Source organism: Neophocaena asiaeorientalis, unplaced genomic scaffold (assembly GCF_003031525.2).
Source record: "Neophocaena asiaeorientalis asiaeorientalis breed wild unplaced genomic scaffold, Neophocaena_asiaeorientalis_V1.1 scaffold131, whole genome shotgun sequence".
Lineage (NCBI taxonomy): Eukaryota > Metazoa > Chordata > Mammalia > Artiodactyla > Phocoenidae > Neophocaena > Neophocaena asiaeorientalis.
In genome coordinates, this window is record NW_020173201.1 from 820437 (window position 1) to 838778 (window position 18342).

At 36.5% G+C, this 18342-nt stretch overlaps 1 protein-coding gene and 1 long non-coding RNA gene across 7 annotated transcripts in view; one reads left to right on the forward strand and one right to left on the reverse strand.

Moving 5' to 3' along the window:
• The window catches only part of RNLS (renalase, FAD dependent amine oxidase), a 266454-nt gene that overhangs the window by 29095 nt on the left and 219017 nt on the right, over positions 1-18342 (forward strand). The window lies entirely within an intron of this gene.
• LOC112399585 (uncharacterized) overlaps positions 1-18342 on the reverse strand; it is a 443663-nt gene that overhangs the window by 28644 nt on the left and 396677 nt on the right. For all 6 annotated transcript variants that reach the window (XR_003003259.1, XR_003003260.1, XR_003003255.1 and 3 more), the window contains one exon: positions 8926-8983. This is a non-coding gene — a long non-coding RNA (uncharacterized LOC112399585). The remainder of the gene's footprint in view (positions 1-8925; positions 8984-18342) is intronic.

Below are 18342 nucleotides of genomic sequence, written 5' to 3' on the forward strand. Positions count from 1 at the left end.
CTGGACCAGGGCATGAACCCGTGTCCCCTGCATCGGCAGGCGGACTCTCAACCACTGCGCCACCAGGGAAGCCCCATTTTAAAAATTTTTACAGAGAGTTTTCTTTCATTTAGACTTTTTTCCCATATACAATGGAGTGAATTTTAGGCTACCCCCAAAATACAGATGTGTGTTTGTGTGTGTGTGTGTGTGTGTGTGTGTGTGTGTGTGTGTGTATCCTCCTCATTGCCCTACACACTTTAAGATAATACTACTCGTAGTGATTGAAATCTTTATATAATAGTATAATGGGGGAAAAGCTCTATGGATAGACAGTAGTCATTATCAAACAGTAGATGTATAAAGATATTTTTAGTTTGTGACTATTGTCCTTATGCATGAATGTTCTCATTACTCTACCTTTTATATTTACTGTCATCCCAAAGACTTTGCTTTGAGACACTGTGATATCTTATTGCCCCCATTGCCAATTGCTTTCCAATTAACTATCATACACATACATCTAATGAGCACTCACTGTATTCCAGGAATTGTCCCATTGTCCCAGATTCTGAGTTCACCTAGGTTAATGAGCCCTAGCCCCGGTTCTTAAGGAGCTCATAGTGGGAATATTTGTTGCATTTCTCTTCTCGTTGCTTCTGAAATATGTATTTTTTAATATATAATTAGGCTTAAGAGCAACTTCTGACCATTTCTTCTGCCCTTCTTCCTAGTCTGGGCTCTGCTGCTTATCTATGTGTCCTTGGGAACACTACTTAACCTCTCTAACTCCCTGATTCCTATTCTATACAATTGAGGTGATAATTCCTACCTCATCAGGGCACTGGGGGAGATTAAATAAGATAATGTATTAAAGCACCTAATAAATTGCTGGCATATGATCAGTGGTCAATGAAAGCAAACTGCTGCTGCTGTTGTTTAACTTGTATTTGTCACATGTCTGGCACTTATTGCTAAGGTTTAGTTCCCTTTCATTCCCTTGCTGTTATCCGTTCTTCAAACATTTGGCCAGTGGGAATTTAAAACTAAAGTAAATAGCAATAGGTCCAATTTATGAGCATCTTTTATGTGCTAGATATTTTATATCTTGTCAATAATCCTTAAAACAACCCAGTATTATTATTCCTACTATATAGGAGAAGACAAGGGAGATAAAAATTACTTTCTTAAGTGATGAAACTGACCACGCACCCCACACAACCCGGCCAGCTCGTGGCCTCCCGAGAGCAAGCTGTGTGGCTGACAGGGTCTTGGTGCTCCGCCCAGGTGTCAGGCCTGAGCCTCTGAGGTGGGAGAGCCGAGTTCAGGATATTGGACCACCAGAGACCTCCTGGCCCCACGTAGTATCAATTGGCAAGAGCTCTCCAGAGATCTCCATCTCAGCACTAAGACCCAGCTCCACTCAATGACTAGCAAGCTCCAGTGCTGGACACCCCATGCCAAACAACTAGCAAGACAGGAATACAACCCCACCCATTAGCAGAGAGGCTGCCTAAAATCATAATAAATTCACAGACACCCCAAAACACACCACCAGATGCGGTCCTGCCCACCAGAAAGACAAGATGCAGCCTCATCCACCAGAACACATGCACCAGTCCCCTCTACCAGGAACCCTACACAACCCACTGAACCAACCTTACCCACTGGGGCAGACACCAAAAACAATGGGAACTATGAACCTGCAGCCTACATAAAGGACCCCCCCAAACACAGTAAGTTAAGCATAATGAGAAGACAGAGAAATATGCAGCAGATGAAGGAGCAAAGTAGACCAAACAGACCAAACAAATGAAGAGGAAATAGGCAGTCTACCTGAAAAAGAATTCAGAGTAATGATAGTAAAGATATCCAAAATCTTAGAAACAGAATGGAGAAAAGACAAGAAATGTTTAGGACCTAGAAGAACTAAAGAGCAAACAAACAATGATGAACAACACAATAGATGAAATTAAAAATTCTCTAGAAGGAATCAATAGCAGAATAACTGAGACAGAAGAACGGATAAGTGACCTGGAAAATAAAATAGTGGAAATAACTACTGCAGAGCAGAATAAAGAAAAAAGAATGAAAAGAATTGAGGACAGTCTCAGAGACCACTGGGACAACATTAAATGCACCAACATTCAAATTAAAGGGGTACCAGAAGAAGAAGAGAAAAAGAAAGGGACTGAGAAAATATTTGAAGAGATTATGGTTGAAAACTTCCCTAATATGGGAAAGGAAATAGTCAGTCAAGTCCAGGAAGTGCAGAGAGTCTCATACAGGATAAATCCAAGGAGAAACAGGCCAAGACACATATTAATCAAACTATCAAAAATTAAATACAAAGGAAAAATATTAAAAGCAACAAGGGAAAAGCAACAAATAACATACAAGGGAATCCCCGTAAGGTTAACAGCTAATCTTTCAGCAGAAACTCTGCAAGCCAGAAGGGAGTGGCAGGATATATTTAAAGTGATGAAAGGGAAAAACCTACAACCAAGATTACTCTACCCAGCAAGGATCTCATTCAAATTTGGCAGAGAAATTAAAACCTTTACAGACAAGCAAAAGCTAAGAATTCAGCACCACCGAACAAGCTTTACAACAAATGCTAAAGGGACTTCTCTAGGTAGGAAACATAAGAGAAGGAAAAGACGTACAATAACAAACCCAAAGCAATTAAGAAAATGCTAACAGGTACATACATATCAATAATTACCTTAAACATGAATGGATTAAATGCTCCAACCAAAAGACACAGGCTTGCTGAATAGATACAAAAACAAGACCCATATATATGCTGTCTACAGGAGACCCACTTCAGACCTAGGGACACACACAGACTGAAAGTGAGGGGTTGGAAAAAGATATTCCATGCAAATGGAAATCAAAAGAAAGCTGGAGTAGCAATTTTCATATCAGGCAAAATAGACTTTAAAATAAAGACTATTACAAGAGACAAAGAAGGACACTACATAATGATCAAGGGATCAATCCAAGAAGAAGATATAACAATTGTAAATATTTATGCACCCAACATAGGAGCACCTCAATACATAAGGCAAATGCTAACAGCCATAAAAGGGGAAATCGACAGTAACACAATCATAGTAGGGGACTTTAACACCCCACTTTCACCAATGGACAGATCATCCAAAATGAAAATAAATAAGGAAACACAAGCTTTAAATGACACATTAAACAAGATGGACTTAATTGATATTTATAGGACATTCTATCCAAAAACAACAGAATATACTTTCTTCTCAAGTGCTCATGGAACATTCTCCAGAATAGATCATATCTTGGGTCACAAATCATAAACCATAAACAAGACGAAAAGACAACCCTCAGAATGGGAGAAAATATTTGCAAATGAAGAAACTAACAAAGGATTAGTCTCCAAAATATACAAGCAGCTTATGCAGCTCAATATCAAAAAAACAAACAACCCAATCCAAAAATGGACAGAAGACCTAAATAGACATTTCTCCAAAGAAGATATACAGATTGCCAACAAACACATGAAAGGATGCTCAACATCACTATTCACTAGAGAAATGCAAATCAAAACTACAATGAGGAAAACAAAACAAAGCAAAAACTACAATGAGGTATCACCTAACACCAGTCAGAATGGCCATCATCAAAAAATCTACAAACAATAAATGCTGGAGAGGGTGTGGAGAAAAGAGAACCCTCTTGCACTGTTGGTGGGAACGTAAATTGATACAGCCACTATGGAGAACAGTTTAGAGGTTCCTTAAAAAACTAAAAATAGAACTACCATATGACCCAGCAATCCAACTACTGGGCATATACCCTGAGAAAACCATAATTCAAAAAGAGTCATGTACCACAATGTTCATTGCAGTTCTATTTACAATAGCCAGGACATGGAAGCAACCTAAGTGTCCATCGACAGATGATTGCATAAAGAAGGTGTGGTACATATATACAATGGCATATTACTCAGCCACAAAAAGAAACGAAATTGAGTTATTTGTAATGAGGTGGATGGACCTAGAGTCTGTCATACAGAGTGAAGTAAGTCAGAAAGAGAAAAACAAATACCACATGCTAACACATATATATGGAATCTAAAAAGAAAAAAAAATGGTTATGAAGAACCTAGCGTCAAGACAGGAATAAAGACACAGACCTACTAGAGAATGGACTTGAGGACACGGTAGGGAAGGGTAAGCTGGGAGAAAGTGAGAGAGTGGTAGTGTATATATACACATATATACACTACCAGGTGTAAAATAGATAGCTAGTGGGAAGCAGTCACATAGCACACAGAGATCAGCTCAGTGCTTTGTGAACAGCTAGAAGGGTGGGATAGGGAGGGTGGGAGGGAGGGAGAGGAAAGAGGGAAGAGATATGGGGACATATGTATATGTATAACTGATTCACTTTGTTATAAACAGAAACTAACACACCATTGTAAAGCAATTATACTCCAATAAAAATGTTAAAAAAAATCTACAAACTGTAACTGCTGGGGAGGGTGTGGAGAAAAGAGAACCTTCTTGCACTGTTGGTGGGAATGTAAATTGATACAGCCACTATGGAGAACAGTATGGAGGTTCCTTAAAAAGCTAAAAATAGAACTACCACATGACCCAGCAATCCCACTACTGGGCATATACCATGAGAAAACCATAATTCAAAAAGAGTCATATATATACCACAATGTTCATTGCAGCACTATTTACAATAGCCAGGACATGGAAGCAACCTGAGTGTCCATCGACAGATGAATGGATAAAGAAGATGTGGCACATATATACAATGGAATATTACTCAGCCATAAAAAGAAACAAAATTGAGTTATTTGTAGTGAGGTGGATGGACCTAGAGTCTGTCATACATAGTGAAGTAAGTCAGAAAGAGAAAAACAAATACCGTATGCTAACACTTATATATGGAATCAAAAAAAAAACATTGGTTCTGAAGAGCCTAGGGGCAGGACAGGAATAAAGACGCAGATGTAGAGAATGGACTTGAGGACACGGGGAGGGGGAAGTGTAAGTTGGGATGAAGTGAAAGAGTGGCATTGACATATATACACTACCAAATGTAAACTAGATAGCTAGTGGGAAGCAGCTGCATAGCACAGGGAGATCAGCTCCGTGCTTTGTGACCACCTAGAGGGGTGGGATAGGGAGGGTGGGAGAGAGACGTAAGAGGGAGGGGATATGGGGATATATGTATACGTATAGATGATTCACTTTGTTATACAGCAGAAACTAACACAACATTGTAAAGCAATTATACTCCAATAAAGATGTTAAAAAAAGTAGTGATGAAACTACCTGCTAGAAGAACAAAAATACTGACTCCAAAGCCTATCATTATTTTACTACCACACATTCTTTCCAAGATCCGTTCTAATTCTGAATGCTTTAAAAATTTTTTTGTGAAAAACGGATGTGCATTTTGATCATAAGCAGTAGAAGTTTTCATTTGAGCACAATCTCAAACTCTCAAAACCTGGATGCCCAATGATGTCATTAACAAGCTAAGATATAGAGATCTACATTTTTATAAGTAAGTATGACTGATAGTCCATGGACAGACCAAAGTTCCCCCAAACTTCTCAGATCTTGCTGTCTGCATCAGTTAATTTTTCTGTGTCATCTGAAAGTAGAATTCTTTTTAAGGGGAGGGATACTGGGGAGAGTGCTTTCCTTCTTTAGGCTTTTGGAAATATTTTTAAAATTTTGATAAAAGTTTATCGCTGATTTTTAATAAAAGATTTGTTTTGATATTTTGACTTTTCTTTAATCATAAGGGGTAAACATTGACAATCTGTGCTTGCTTTGGTAGAGTAGTTCTCTGTCTTTAGTTAGTGCTTTGTGGTCTCTGGTAGCTTGAGGACATCAGGCATAAAGAGATGATGCAATGAAGGAGATGTACAGCTGGCCCATATGGCTCAGTTGCTGAGCCATTGCCTTCTGAGTTCAGTGTAGCAAGAGTTCCTGATTTGAGAAAGAGGAACTTATGGGTATGTATTTTCCATGGAGAAACTGAACAAACTCTTAAATTGAATTAGAATAATTAGAATGTAGAATTCTATGTAGAATTCTCAGTATCAGCTTCTAAATGGTTACTTTGGGCGAATGCCAGTCTATCTGGACTTCATTTTCCTCCTCTGTAAAATGAGACCATTGACCTCTAGAACTCCAAGATCCCTTCTCAATCTAAATCTAATCCAAAATGATTCTGTAAAAAGGCAGATGTGTGTGTGTGATCACTGTTTGAAATGTGACTTATTCGAACATGAGTTCATAGAATATTGATGTCAGAAAGTATGTTTAGAAAATGTTAATGTGGGTGAGTGAGAGAGAAATACTTCATTGTTGCTTACAAAACCTTGGTTAACAAGCTTGCACCTTTCCTGAGCACATTAGATTATGGGGGAGGAAAAAAAAGGCTTGTATTTAAACCAAGGTTCAATTATTATTATTATTATTTTAGATAATGGTTAGTTTGCCTTTTTTATCCATTAAACTTGAGTTTCTTGAGTCTTATACTATCTCTGCCACCTTACACTGCCCCAAGCAATATTTCTTGAATGAATGAATTAATTATAAAATCCTCAGTGTACCTGATTACCACTATGGACAACTGTGAAAAAATAAGACTTCAATTTGCACTCTCTTTAGCCTCAACTATCTCATCACCTACTGTGTACCTACATTATGTTGAAGGGAAAAAAAAAAATCAGTTACTAAAGGAAAAAAAGAATCCTCTACTTACCCTGTCCCTTCACTGAACTCTCATTAAAGAAAAGCAAACTACTATATTTTTGATGGCTAGCTGGAGTTTTATAAACATAAATAATTTTTATTTCTATAAGCAGTTCTACTTGTACAATGAAACCACTGAATGAAATACAGCAGAAATTTGGGTAGGGCTTTTCTCCCATTTGCAAAATGGTATATCCAAAGCAACAACGAAACATAGCAACAACCAAAAAAAGAGAAAATGTTTGGGAATTGTGTGTGTGGACGGGGAGGGATAGGTGTGACTGTGGATATTGTATTGAAGGAGGAATGGAATTTAAAGACACTGTTATTTGGCTATATTCTGAAGCAACTCATGAGTTTAGAACCAACTCTAACAATAAGAAGTTTTGGGCTTCGCTGGTGGTGCAGTGGTTGAGAGTCCACCTGCTGATGCAGGGGACACGGGTTCATGCCCCGGTCCGGGAAGATCCCACATGCCGCGGAGCGGCTAGGCCCGTGAGCGAAAAAAAAAAAAAGTTTCAGTATTAGTTGTTTTCAAATCTGATAATGTTTTATACATGAAGAAGTTTAAAAACTGGATTTCAATTTGCAATTATACAAAATAAAACAAAACAAAACACCATTTCTTTTTCTGGGCCTTAATCTCCTAACCATGACATGAAAGGAGTGGGATAAATGATGTTTAAAGTTCTTTCAGCACCAAACATTCACTGATTTTGTAAATCAGTTGATCAATTGGCTGTAACACTGGCTTTCCAGCTTGACTCTAGAGTGGCATTTCTCTACCTCTTTAAATTCATCTCTCCTACACTGCTTTTTCACTCCCTTCTGTTTATCTCCTCTAAACAAGATTTTTTTTAGTCCCCTATTTTGTAGCTTGTATTATGAAAAAAAATTAAATAATAGGCACCTTGGGTATTTTTCAAATATAGTTTTACATGATGGACAATATTTTTTATTTTGTTATATATGGGACCAAGTTTTAGGAGATGAGATAGTATCAGGCTACAAGTATATGACAAAAACTCTAGCTTTTCCTGTGTTCCTGCGTCCAAGTGTGCATGGGAGCATTCACCGGGATTTTTCACATTGAATACAATCTATTACGCATTTAATACACTGAATCTAACCATTCAGTGCTGCCAGTATCTCTCCCCTAATTGTGAAACTAGAGTTATGCCATACATTCATGTGTATCAGTTCACTCTCCTTATTAATGATTCTGAATAACCATATCTTAATGCATGATTGATGCTATTAATGTGGCACCTTTTTGACAGCCAGGAGTGTGCCTTTATTCTTGTATTCTGAAGCCTAGCAGAATGTTAGATACTATAGGTGTGTTAAATGAATGCTTCTATAATGTTGATCTTTGAATGTGTAGACTTTTAAAAATATATAATGTTCTCATGAATGTGTAGGGATGTATTTATAATGCTGTAAAAATATAATAAAACTAGTTATCTCATGATGTGTACCTAAGTAATTTTTTAAAATTTACTTAGTTTATCTTTTAAATTAGTTAATGTAGGACTCATTGTAGTGATGCTGCCTCCTCAAGCATTTTCATCTAGAATTCTTCTTCCACGATTGTAGTTTTGCCTACTCTTATATTAACTTCGGAGGTAATAGGTCTTCACCCTTTGATATTTTAAGACAGGCCCTCAGCCTTGACTGATGACTAAGTAAAGTGGACTTTTCCAAGCCAGGGGAAACTGGTTTTGGGTCATAAATAAAATATGGTTGGAAAGTAATAAGAGAAATTTTGTTAGAAGTCACAAAATCTGAAATGGAGATTATGCCAAGAAATTCCAGAAATGTTTTGAGGATTCTGGGATTAGGGAGTGTATTGATAAATATACTTTGGCTTTTGGAGACATTTCTCTGGAGGCTTTGTTTTTATTTCCACAATGTTGTTCATAGTAGCTTACTCATAAAAATTTTTTTAAGCTTCTAATGAAATGTACTATATAAATTATTGAAATTATTGGAGGGGGGACTGACACGATATTTAACATTTATCAAATGTCTATATTTTGAACACACATATTGTATGTCATATATTTAAATATAGTCTCTGTCCTTAAAAGCAGCACAGTAAAGGAGAGTCACAAAACAATTGATCCAGGTATAAAAAGAAACAAATGTTTACAACTGTGTAATTTATCAGGGCTCAGAAACTTACCTTCCTCACCAGTCACTCTTCTGTATTCAAGTATAAGGAAATTGTGAGCCAATGTGATCTGTTTTAAGAGATTTGGAGATATTTTAATAAAGATAGTTAATAAGAAAAGGAACCTCATTCTCTGATTCAACTTTAAATTTTCATGATCATATTCAATATTGCAGTTCTTAGTTTCTCAGGCTACTACCAAAGCATATGATGGTTATTTGGAATTTGCACTAAAATCTCAAGTTATTCCTGGTAAAACTGGTGTCCTACGTAGGTAACTCAAATGATTCCATAGCTTCAACATGAGCAAAAATTTTGAACTATTATAACAGTTCCTCTGACCTGAAACCCTGAAAGAAAGATCTAAGTATGTTTAACAATGAAAGATAATATAGGTATTTTGATATTATATACTTCTGATATGATAGTGTTTCAAAAATGGTAAGTAACTTAGTTTTTAGTTTTGGGGTTTTTTTTTTTTTTAGTAACTTAGTTTTTACAGCAACATGAAGAGATAGGTACAATTACCCCAATTTAAAGATGAAGAAGTTGAGATTTAGGTAATTTGCCCAAGGTGACAGAGTTAATGAGTGAGCTGGGATTGGAACACCAGGCAGGCTGAATCCAGGGGCCAGGCCTTAACCACTACACTGTACTCCTTCTCACTATTCCTGCTTTTTATACTGCACAAATGAACCATGAGTTTACAAGTATAGTAGAACCATCGTAGAAAGGCATGATGGACAATCTTTCACTTCCCATATTTTGATATCCAGTGTATTAGGCAGAAAATAATGACCCCTCAAAGATGTCCACTTCCTAATCTCTGGAACCTTACATGGAAAAAGGGACTTTGCATATATGATTAAGTTAAGGATCTTGAGATGGGAAGTTTATCCTGGATTATCTGGTGGGCCCAATGTAATCTCGGAGGTCCTTACAAGTGAAAGCTAGAGGGAAGAATCAGAAGCCAATAAGGAGATGTGATGACATGAGCAAAGTTCAGAAAGATATGATTGCTGGATCTGAAGATGAAAAGGGGCTACAAAGCAAGGACTGTGGGCAGCCTTTAGAAGTTTGACAAGGCAAGAAACAGATTCCCCTCCAGAGTTTCAAGAAGGAACACAGCCCTGTGGACACCATGATTTTAGCCTAAGATCCATTTCAGACTTCCAACCTCCAGCACTGTAAGATAATACATTGTGTTATTTTAAGCCACTGTGTTTGCAGTAATTTGTTACGGCAGCAAGAGAAAACTAATAAACCCAGTAATTGTTTTCATTAGTAATAATGTTTTTCATGAAACTAGCTCATTCTCATCTAAGAATGATAGTCATATTGAACATTATATCCATTTCTAACTGAATACTCTATGTAGGAATTAGAGGAATTTGCCTCTCTTCTCTCATAAATAATTCCAGTTGACTGCTTTCTCTGAAAGTTTGGAATAAGTAATCTTTACATCCTTACAGTTTTGCTAGGTGAAGTTCTAAGAGTCTAACTTGTTTAAAAGAACTTTTGAGCAATTCACTTGGAAGTGACTAGGAATTTATTTAGGCATAGACCTTGAATAAGATAATTCTCTTGCCCCTTCTTAGAAGATTACTTATATTCTAACCCATAATTGGAAAAGCCAAAATTGCTTTGAAGTTTCAAAATGCTGATATTTTAGAAAGATATTTACTTTGAGATAAAATCTACTTTATCTGCAATTAGTTTCACTTAGCATGTTGCAAGGATGTATCTGTTAGTAAATTTTGTAAAAACCCTACTAATTATTTGGAGAGAAGAGTGCTTTTCAAATTCAAACAGTTCAAGATAGCATACCAGTACTAACATGCACGTGCCAGGACAGGCAGATGGAAGGAAGCCCTTCCATATCAACTTCTGCTTTGAGCTCAGTGATCATGTACTTGGATCATTAGTGTTCTCATAAACCAATGTAAAAAGAGGGAAAACAATTTAAAAGTAAATAGGAAAAGGAAGACTTGAACTAAGGACTTGATATCTCTGAAGATTATCTCAAGGTGTTGATATCCCCTGCAGGACCATTGCTTTAGAATAATGAAATGAAAAAGCTCACACTCACTTCTCCTCAACCTTTCATTCTCAACACACTAATGCACGTAGCCACATACAATAAACTTAGTTCAGTATTTATTAGACATCTGTTGTTGGTCCAGCATAATCCTTCTATCATTCTTGTCATTTACATGGTACAGTCTGTTGTCTAACCATTATTTTTGTTTCTTGGTAAGCAATCAGTTTATGATTTGAAAATTCTTGTCTTTGAAGTAATATTGTTGGATTTTCTAACACTTATTATCCTGAAATTTTATTTAGCCTGCTCAATAATAAGTTTATGACTAGTTAAGAAAGATTTCAACATTCTTTGCCTGGATAATGTTTAATCATTGACATATGACATAAATTTTCTGATTCATGGATTAAACTACAAAATTTCTATTTAATCCCTAACATAAAGCCAATAACCAAATATTTTTAACCACAATCATTATCAGAAGTTTCTTTAGTGGTGGTGTTCATTGACTTATTATTTCTCATATGAAAGTAAGAAAAACTGTGTCTATCTGCAATAAGAACAAAGGTCAATGATTAATTCTTTTACTTAGTTGCTCTCAACTTAAACCAGTGAGCTCTATCTTTATTTTAACTGTTGAGAGTTTTTAAAAGTCACCATTCTTTATTTTAGAATTTTATTCTTTTTATATCTGGTTCAAGTAGGTGGAAAGATCAGCAAAGCATGTTTTTTCCTTTTATAACAATTTAAAATGTTCTGACCAAGCAACAGTGTCAAAATAGTCCTTTGCGTTTACGAATGACTTCACAATAGGTATATATAAAAAGTGAATATGAAATTTGATCTATTAATATGAATATGCCACAGACAGATATACTTACAATACTTGGATAATTATGTGGTTGGATTTTAGTTTTCATTCTTGATGTGGAAGTAATTGCAGAATTTTCCTGCCATTAAAATACGTAAATATTGAATATATTCTCCATTCTTTATAATTACTTCTCAGTGGCATTGTACTTATCATATATATTTTTTCTCAATACCACCCCCAAATTTAGGACACTTCCTTTCATGTGACCATACATGTAATTTTTTATTTAATAATTATTTATTGAATGAGTGAATAGGTGATTGAAATTTTTGAAATACTTCAGAATGATCATCTTAGCTAACTGTTATCATTTATTAGTGCTGCTGATAAAGAAATTTTTATATAAAATTTCCAGTTAATCGAAGTGTATCCATTTGAGTATTTTTTTCCTGAAACAGCAAGTCTCATATTGTCTCTAATTAGATATAGGCATAGATAGATATATCATGGCATAAACTGACAAAAACTGATTTTTTTTGTGGTTGTCAGGATATTAATTTATTGCTTGGAAACAAATTTTCTAGTAAATGCTACTTTAGTGAAACAGCAGGGTTATATAAATTGAGTAAAATCATCCTCAAAATGTTCTAATGTGGTATAGATGAAGAAAGAAAAAGGAAAACACCAGTATTAAATTTCCTCCTCATAAATGGGCTTTCTATTCTGCCATCGACCTTTTAACCATCCTATGCCCAATACCATACTTTCTTAATTACTATGGATTTATATAGTGTAAAACTCTAAATATCTGATAACATCCATCTTCCTTCTTGCTTGATACAAGTCTTCTTGACTATTCTTGATTCTGCCTTTGAATACCAATTTGTAGGCTTTTTCTTAGAACTTCATTAGATTTGTAGATTGATTTTGGGGAGAATGGAAAAACTGATGTTTTTGACAAAATGAAGTTCCTGGGAACTAAAGTGTCAGCCCTTTAACAGAATAGCAGTATAATGCTGACTTGTGCTGTTAAACTTATACTGACTCTACATTGTTACTTTTCCCTTCTTAAAAAAAAGTCTTTCTCTGTTTACTTTATTTAAGTTTTTGGTGAGTGTTCTAGAAAAGTGAAGTTTGAGATAAGATACAGGGTGCCTCTTAGTGGTTTACTGCATTGAAAATAGAGATTATGTTGTGAAATGCTTGAGAAACAATGAGTTCAGACGGACAGCTCTAGCTAATAAGAAGGGGGCTTCTACAGTCAGACGATGCTGCAGCAAAGGACCTTATCAGAGAAGGTGCTAATGGTAGAGACCCAAAAAAAGCAGAGGTATCCAGGATAGCACACCCTGGAGTGTTACTGCCTTTATCAAACAGCTGCCAAATGGGGATTAACCAGTCACGACCGACTGTATAGGTCGTGAGATTGGAATGTTAATTCTGCATTCTGCACTGTACATCACAAACAGCATGCTTATTTAAAAAAATCAAACTCAAAATTCTGTCTTCTATATAAGAGTATCCTTTCCGTGGTGATATTTCCCACCTAAATCATGAAAGAAGACTGAAAAGTCACCATTCATGTAAGTACACTTAAGGAATGGAAGCCTTGTCTCATAGAGTGGTGTATGTTATTCAGGCATCCATGGTGGTTTGTTATTTCAAAATTAAGCAAAGCAGAGCATCCATTCTTCTCAGAGTTGTTTATTCATATGCCACATTTGACACTTTAAGTTGAAGTCATTTCTGGATTGTCAGAATGCAGAAGAACCCTGAAAAGTTTCTTGTAAATCAAAACTTTTAGTTTGATAGCAAAATAATTAGACAAACCTTGTCAGGTTTTTTCCTGACTGTTGTGCCTTGAATTTTTCAGACTTAACAGAAAATAGATATTTTGGATAAAATGGTATCTCCATAATCACACTATTAATATCCCCTAACTTTATCCAATTACAAGCAAAACTCTTATGGTGTCTCAAACAAAGCAAATAATATATATTTTATTTAGGGGGGTTTAATTCCTTTTTGGTCATTCAGATTTCATATGATCAGTTGGCCACTGAGACCTATTTTAGGAACTGGTTCTCATGTAGACTAGCTTATAGGAACCTAGTGGTTAAGGTGCCTTCTGTTGTCATTTGAAGCCATTGAAAATCTTTGCAGTTTGCATGTCTTGCATTTTATTATGATTAATTTATAAATATTTTATAAGGTGTATAAAGTGTTTTTGTGTAGTACCTTTTAACCAATTGTTTCTGATAAATAAATGTCTTTGTGAATTTTAGGTTTGCTTTTCCAGAGATATTTTATCTAAACTTCTTCATCTCCTATGTGTTTTTCTTAACTAGATACAATTTCTTAAAAAGTTAATTTGGATTGTACTAGGCAGCCACTAGATGACCTATTGGTCCATCTGAATTTTAAAATATATAAGGAGAAAGTATGAAGTGACATTTAAGAAGTTTCAGAAGAAAATGGGAACTCCTAGATAACCACTTTTAGAAAGTATTTAAAAAAAATATTGAAATGAATTTCTTCACATGTAGGGTTTTTTTTTTTTTTTCTTACAGTTATTAGTGTTTGGATTTTCCACTTCACAAATGACAGGAGAGAGACCGTGGGCAAGACCTAGGGTGGGAATATGGGGAGCTGAGTATGAGAATGGGGGAGGGGGTAGAGGATGGAGGGAAGGTGGGGGTTGGGAGAAAGCTGGCAGCCACATCAGTTCATCAAATATCATGAGGAATTAGGCTGGAAATATTGAGCAAAAGGATTGTATAACTGAGACTTGAGGATAAAGGGAAAGGGCAGAGAGGTGGGAACACATACGTTGGGTCAATTTAAATAAGTCCACCTCTTTTAAAATCACAGTTTTAAAAGACTCCTCATGGAGTTGTCTGTGTCATGAACTAGACTTTGCCTCAATTTGGGGGTAACTTTGTCTTCATCATTGTGTATTAGGAATGGAATGGTTTTATACCACTCAAGGGAGATGTTCTTGCAGGTCCTATGAGAGCTCAGAGCATTTTTATTATGTTTTGTGATTACAGTTGGAGATGCTGTTTATCTTACTTCTTGTAAAACTCAGAGGGAAGCCTTCCAAGGGCTTTACTTCTCTTGGGGCCCTCCTTAATCAAATATGCTTCTTCAGCAGTAATTTAGCATCTATTACCATGCTTGAGCCTTTGGCAGCCATGCAGCCTCGCAGCTTTGACATCACTTGTGGTTTGCAGAGCATCATGCGTGCTGTCTAGTGCTCCTGATAATAGTTTCTAAATGCATAGCTGATTTATACTGCCTGGAATTGTCCCATCTCTTCCTAGCAATTGAATTTGGCAAATTAATCATTTAACCTTTTCTGCCCCATACACAGGCCTCACTATGAGGTCATTGGTGTCACACTAAGTAAAGCTTCACATTGACAGAAGAAAGTTTGTGCTGGATTTGTGAATGTCACCCTCTCCAGAAGATGTACCTGTTGTCTTTTCAGATGAAGAAATGAAAGCAAACGGGAGCATATTTTTTCAAGTGCACTTAATGAGTCCACAACAGAACTGAAAAGGGAGATCCATGCTCCTCACTCCCAGTCACATGCTTGGCTCCTTGGGCTTCCTTCAATTCTCACCAGAATTCCTGTGCCTGCAGCATAGAATAATCATGCTTGAATGTAGCCTCAGGCTTAAGTTCCAGAGCTGACTCCAAGATGCTAGGTTTAAGGACTTAGAGAGGGGAGAACTATAAAATAAGCCTGCATTAATCTGATGTGCTAGCTCTCCATTCACTGTAACCTTGGATTTTTATGTCACAGGGATCCATCTTTAATCAAGGCTTGTAATTAAGCAGAAACTCAGTGGAAAGACTTGATAGTCCCATGACTGGTTCCCCAAGCAAAATGCAAAGGTGTCTCTCCCCAGTTTAGCCCCCCTACCCTCAGAAATGTCTCATTATGTCCTTGGGTGAGCTGTGGAGGGTTCCATTTAATATTCCTATCACTCCTACCCCTTTGTCCCTCAAACCTCCACCCTCACCAGATAGACACTTCAGCCGCTGAGCCTTCCTCCTCCATAAAGTATCCTCAAGTAAACATCAAAGGTAGGAAGTTCTTGTTAGTACTATATGTTGACTCAAAGTGGCACAACAAGTATATTTCTCCTTGTCTCAGGGGTCAACTTGACCCACACCTGGATCTGACCAGAATATAGAAATATAAATTGTAAGGCCAAAGAAGGAGCTGTTGTTAGGGTCAGTTGTCTTCTCAAGCTAAAAAAGGTTAGAATTATTTTCTTTTGTAAACATAATCTTCCCACGCTGATTTCCTGATTTCTGGTGCACCATAGTACAATGTGTTCTCAAGACTAATTCTTGGAACAGTCTAGAAAGTTTCACGTGCTTCTTATTTTGTTGCTACTTGTCGAAGTCCAAAGGGGTTGAATGTGTCAGACGCAGTGGGTCATTTGTATGACATACTACATATTAATAAAAAAGGATATGTGGGAATTCGAGGATATGCTTCATCATGTTTCAGCATTTAATTTCAAAACATGGCCAAGTATCTGTTTTCATTGAGAAAAGCCAGAATTCGCCAAAATCAACATGAAGCAAATGAATTGCATTGTGATGAAAAAGAGTTAAGACGTACACAGACACATTGTTCCTTTCAATTGTTATCGAAGTAGCTTTGTTTTTTTAAAAAAGTATTAAATTTTTTTTTTTTGTGGTACGTGGGCCTCTCACTGTTGTGGCCTCTCCCGTTGCGGAGCACAGGCTCCGGACGCGCAGGCTCAGTGGCCATGGCTCACGGGCCTAGCCGTTCCGCAGCATGTGGGATCTCCCCGGACCGGGGCATGAACCCGTGTCCCCTGCATCGGCAGGCAGACTCTCAACCACTGTGCCACTAGGAAAACCCAAAGTATTAAACTTTTGATTGCAATTTAGAAAACTTAGTTAGAGAATTCAATTTGTGTATTGATTTATAGTGCATTCTGAAACTGCTCACAAAGTGTAAATATTCCCTCTCTGTGTAATGGAAATACTCAGACTACAGTTTTCACAGTCAGCAACCTTATCATGGGAGACAACTGGTAGAAGTTGGCATTTCTTTTATTGAAACCATATTCTAGAATTTTAATTTCAAGCTAGTTAAGAAATGCAGTAAGAAATAAGAAATGCAGTAAGAAGAGACCTGTAGTGACCACACTATATCAGAATGTGATTCCTGATCATGAGAGAACAACCTGTAGTTTCTAAAACTCTGTTTCAGATTGAGGATAAGAAATTATCCTTCTGTCTAGCAAATTACCACACACATTGCTTAATCTAGATTTGACATGTGAAGAAACTATACGTGGCATGCATACAAAGTAATGAGACTTGGTTTTTAAGTTATTTATATATACTTTATTAAAAAACGTGTGTTGTCCTTGAGAGAGTTCCTCTGGAAATTTGTACTTGTTCCACAATTCTCAAAATACTTTTTGAAACTTTTGGAAAGTTCTTTTAAAAAGTTGTAGTCAATTCTTTTAAATGAAACTAGAACAGAGTGTTTTTTTGAAGCTGCATGAGAATGGATTTGGGAATTTGGAGCCACCCTGGAAAAATTCTTCAAATTGCTGTTGCAGCCACACATTCTTTTAGATACACACCTATTCTCTAGCCATGGCCTAAATAATTTTTGACTCCTCTAAAATTATTTCCACTTTCAAAGGGAAAAGATTTGCTATCCTCGCAGATATTCAGAAAATGAGCTGTGTTCTCTAAAAGCAATTCCAGAAGGGGACTTTTCAAAATGTTTACAATAATAGTAATAACTTGGTATAACAACATCACTTTTGAAACAGCATAATTGTATGTATGTGTTAGTTCTTACATGTTTGTTGACAAAATATAATACTTCATAGTCAACACATCCAATAGTGAGTAGTGGATGCCTTGTTTTAGAAAATATTTACTTCCTTGAACCTGAATACAACTGCTGTTTTGATAGCCTCCATAATGGCTTATGAAATGCTTGTTGTTGACTTTTGGAGGAGTATGTGATCTTGTAATTTTTTAGGAGTCATGATAACATAGCCTAGCATAATAGTTCCACAGGCATTTTTTAAAACTACATCTTTTATTAGTAAAAATGTGTTGTTAACAAAGTAAGACTTCACAAAATAGGAAAAAACCTATATTTTGAAAACCAGATAATTACTTGAAATACTTTTTATCACAACATAAATTTCATATTTGAAATTATGTTGACTTTTTTCTGGTGGAAGCAGTATCTAATTTAACTCATCTTTGTTAGTTTGTGGCTTATATTATTAAAATAATAACACAGTATTTTGTCCGTAAATGGTGGTTAAAAAAATCTATTGATGGGGACTTCCCTGGTGGCGCAGTGGTTGAGAGTCCGCCTGCCAATGCAGGGGACACGGGTTCATGCCCCGGTCCAGGAAGATCCCGCATGCCGCGGAGCGGCTGGGCCCGTGAGCCATGGCCGCGGAGCCTGTGCTCTGCAACGGGAGAGGCCACAACGGTGAGAGGCCCGCGTACCGCAAAAAAAAAAAAAAAAAAAAAAAAAATTATTGAA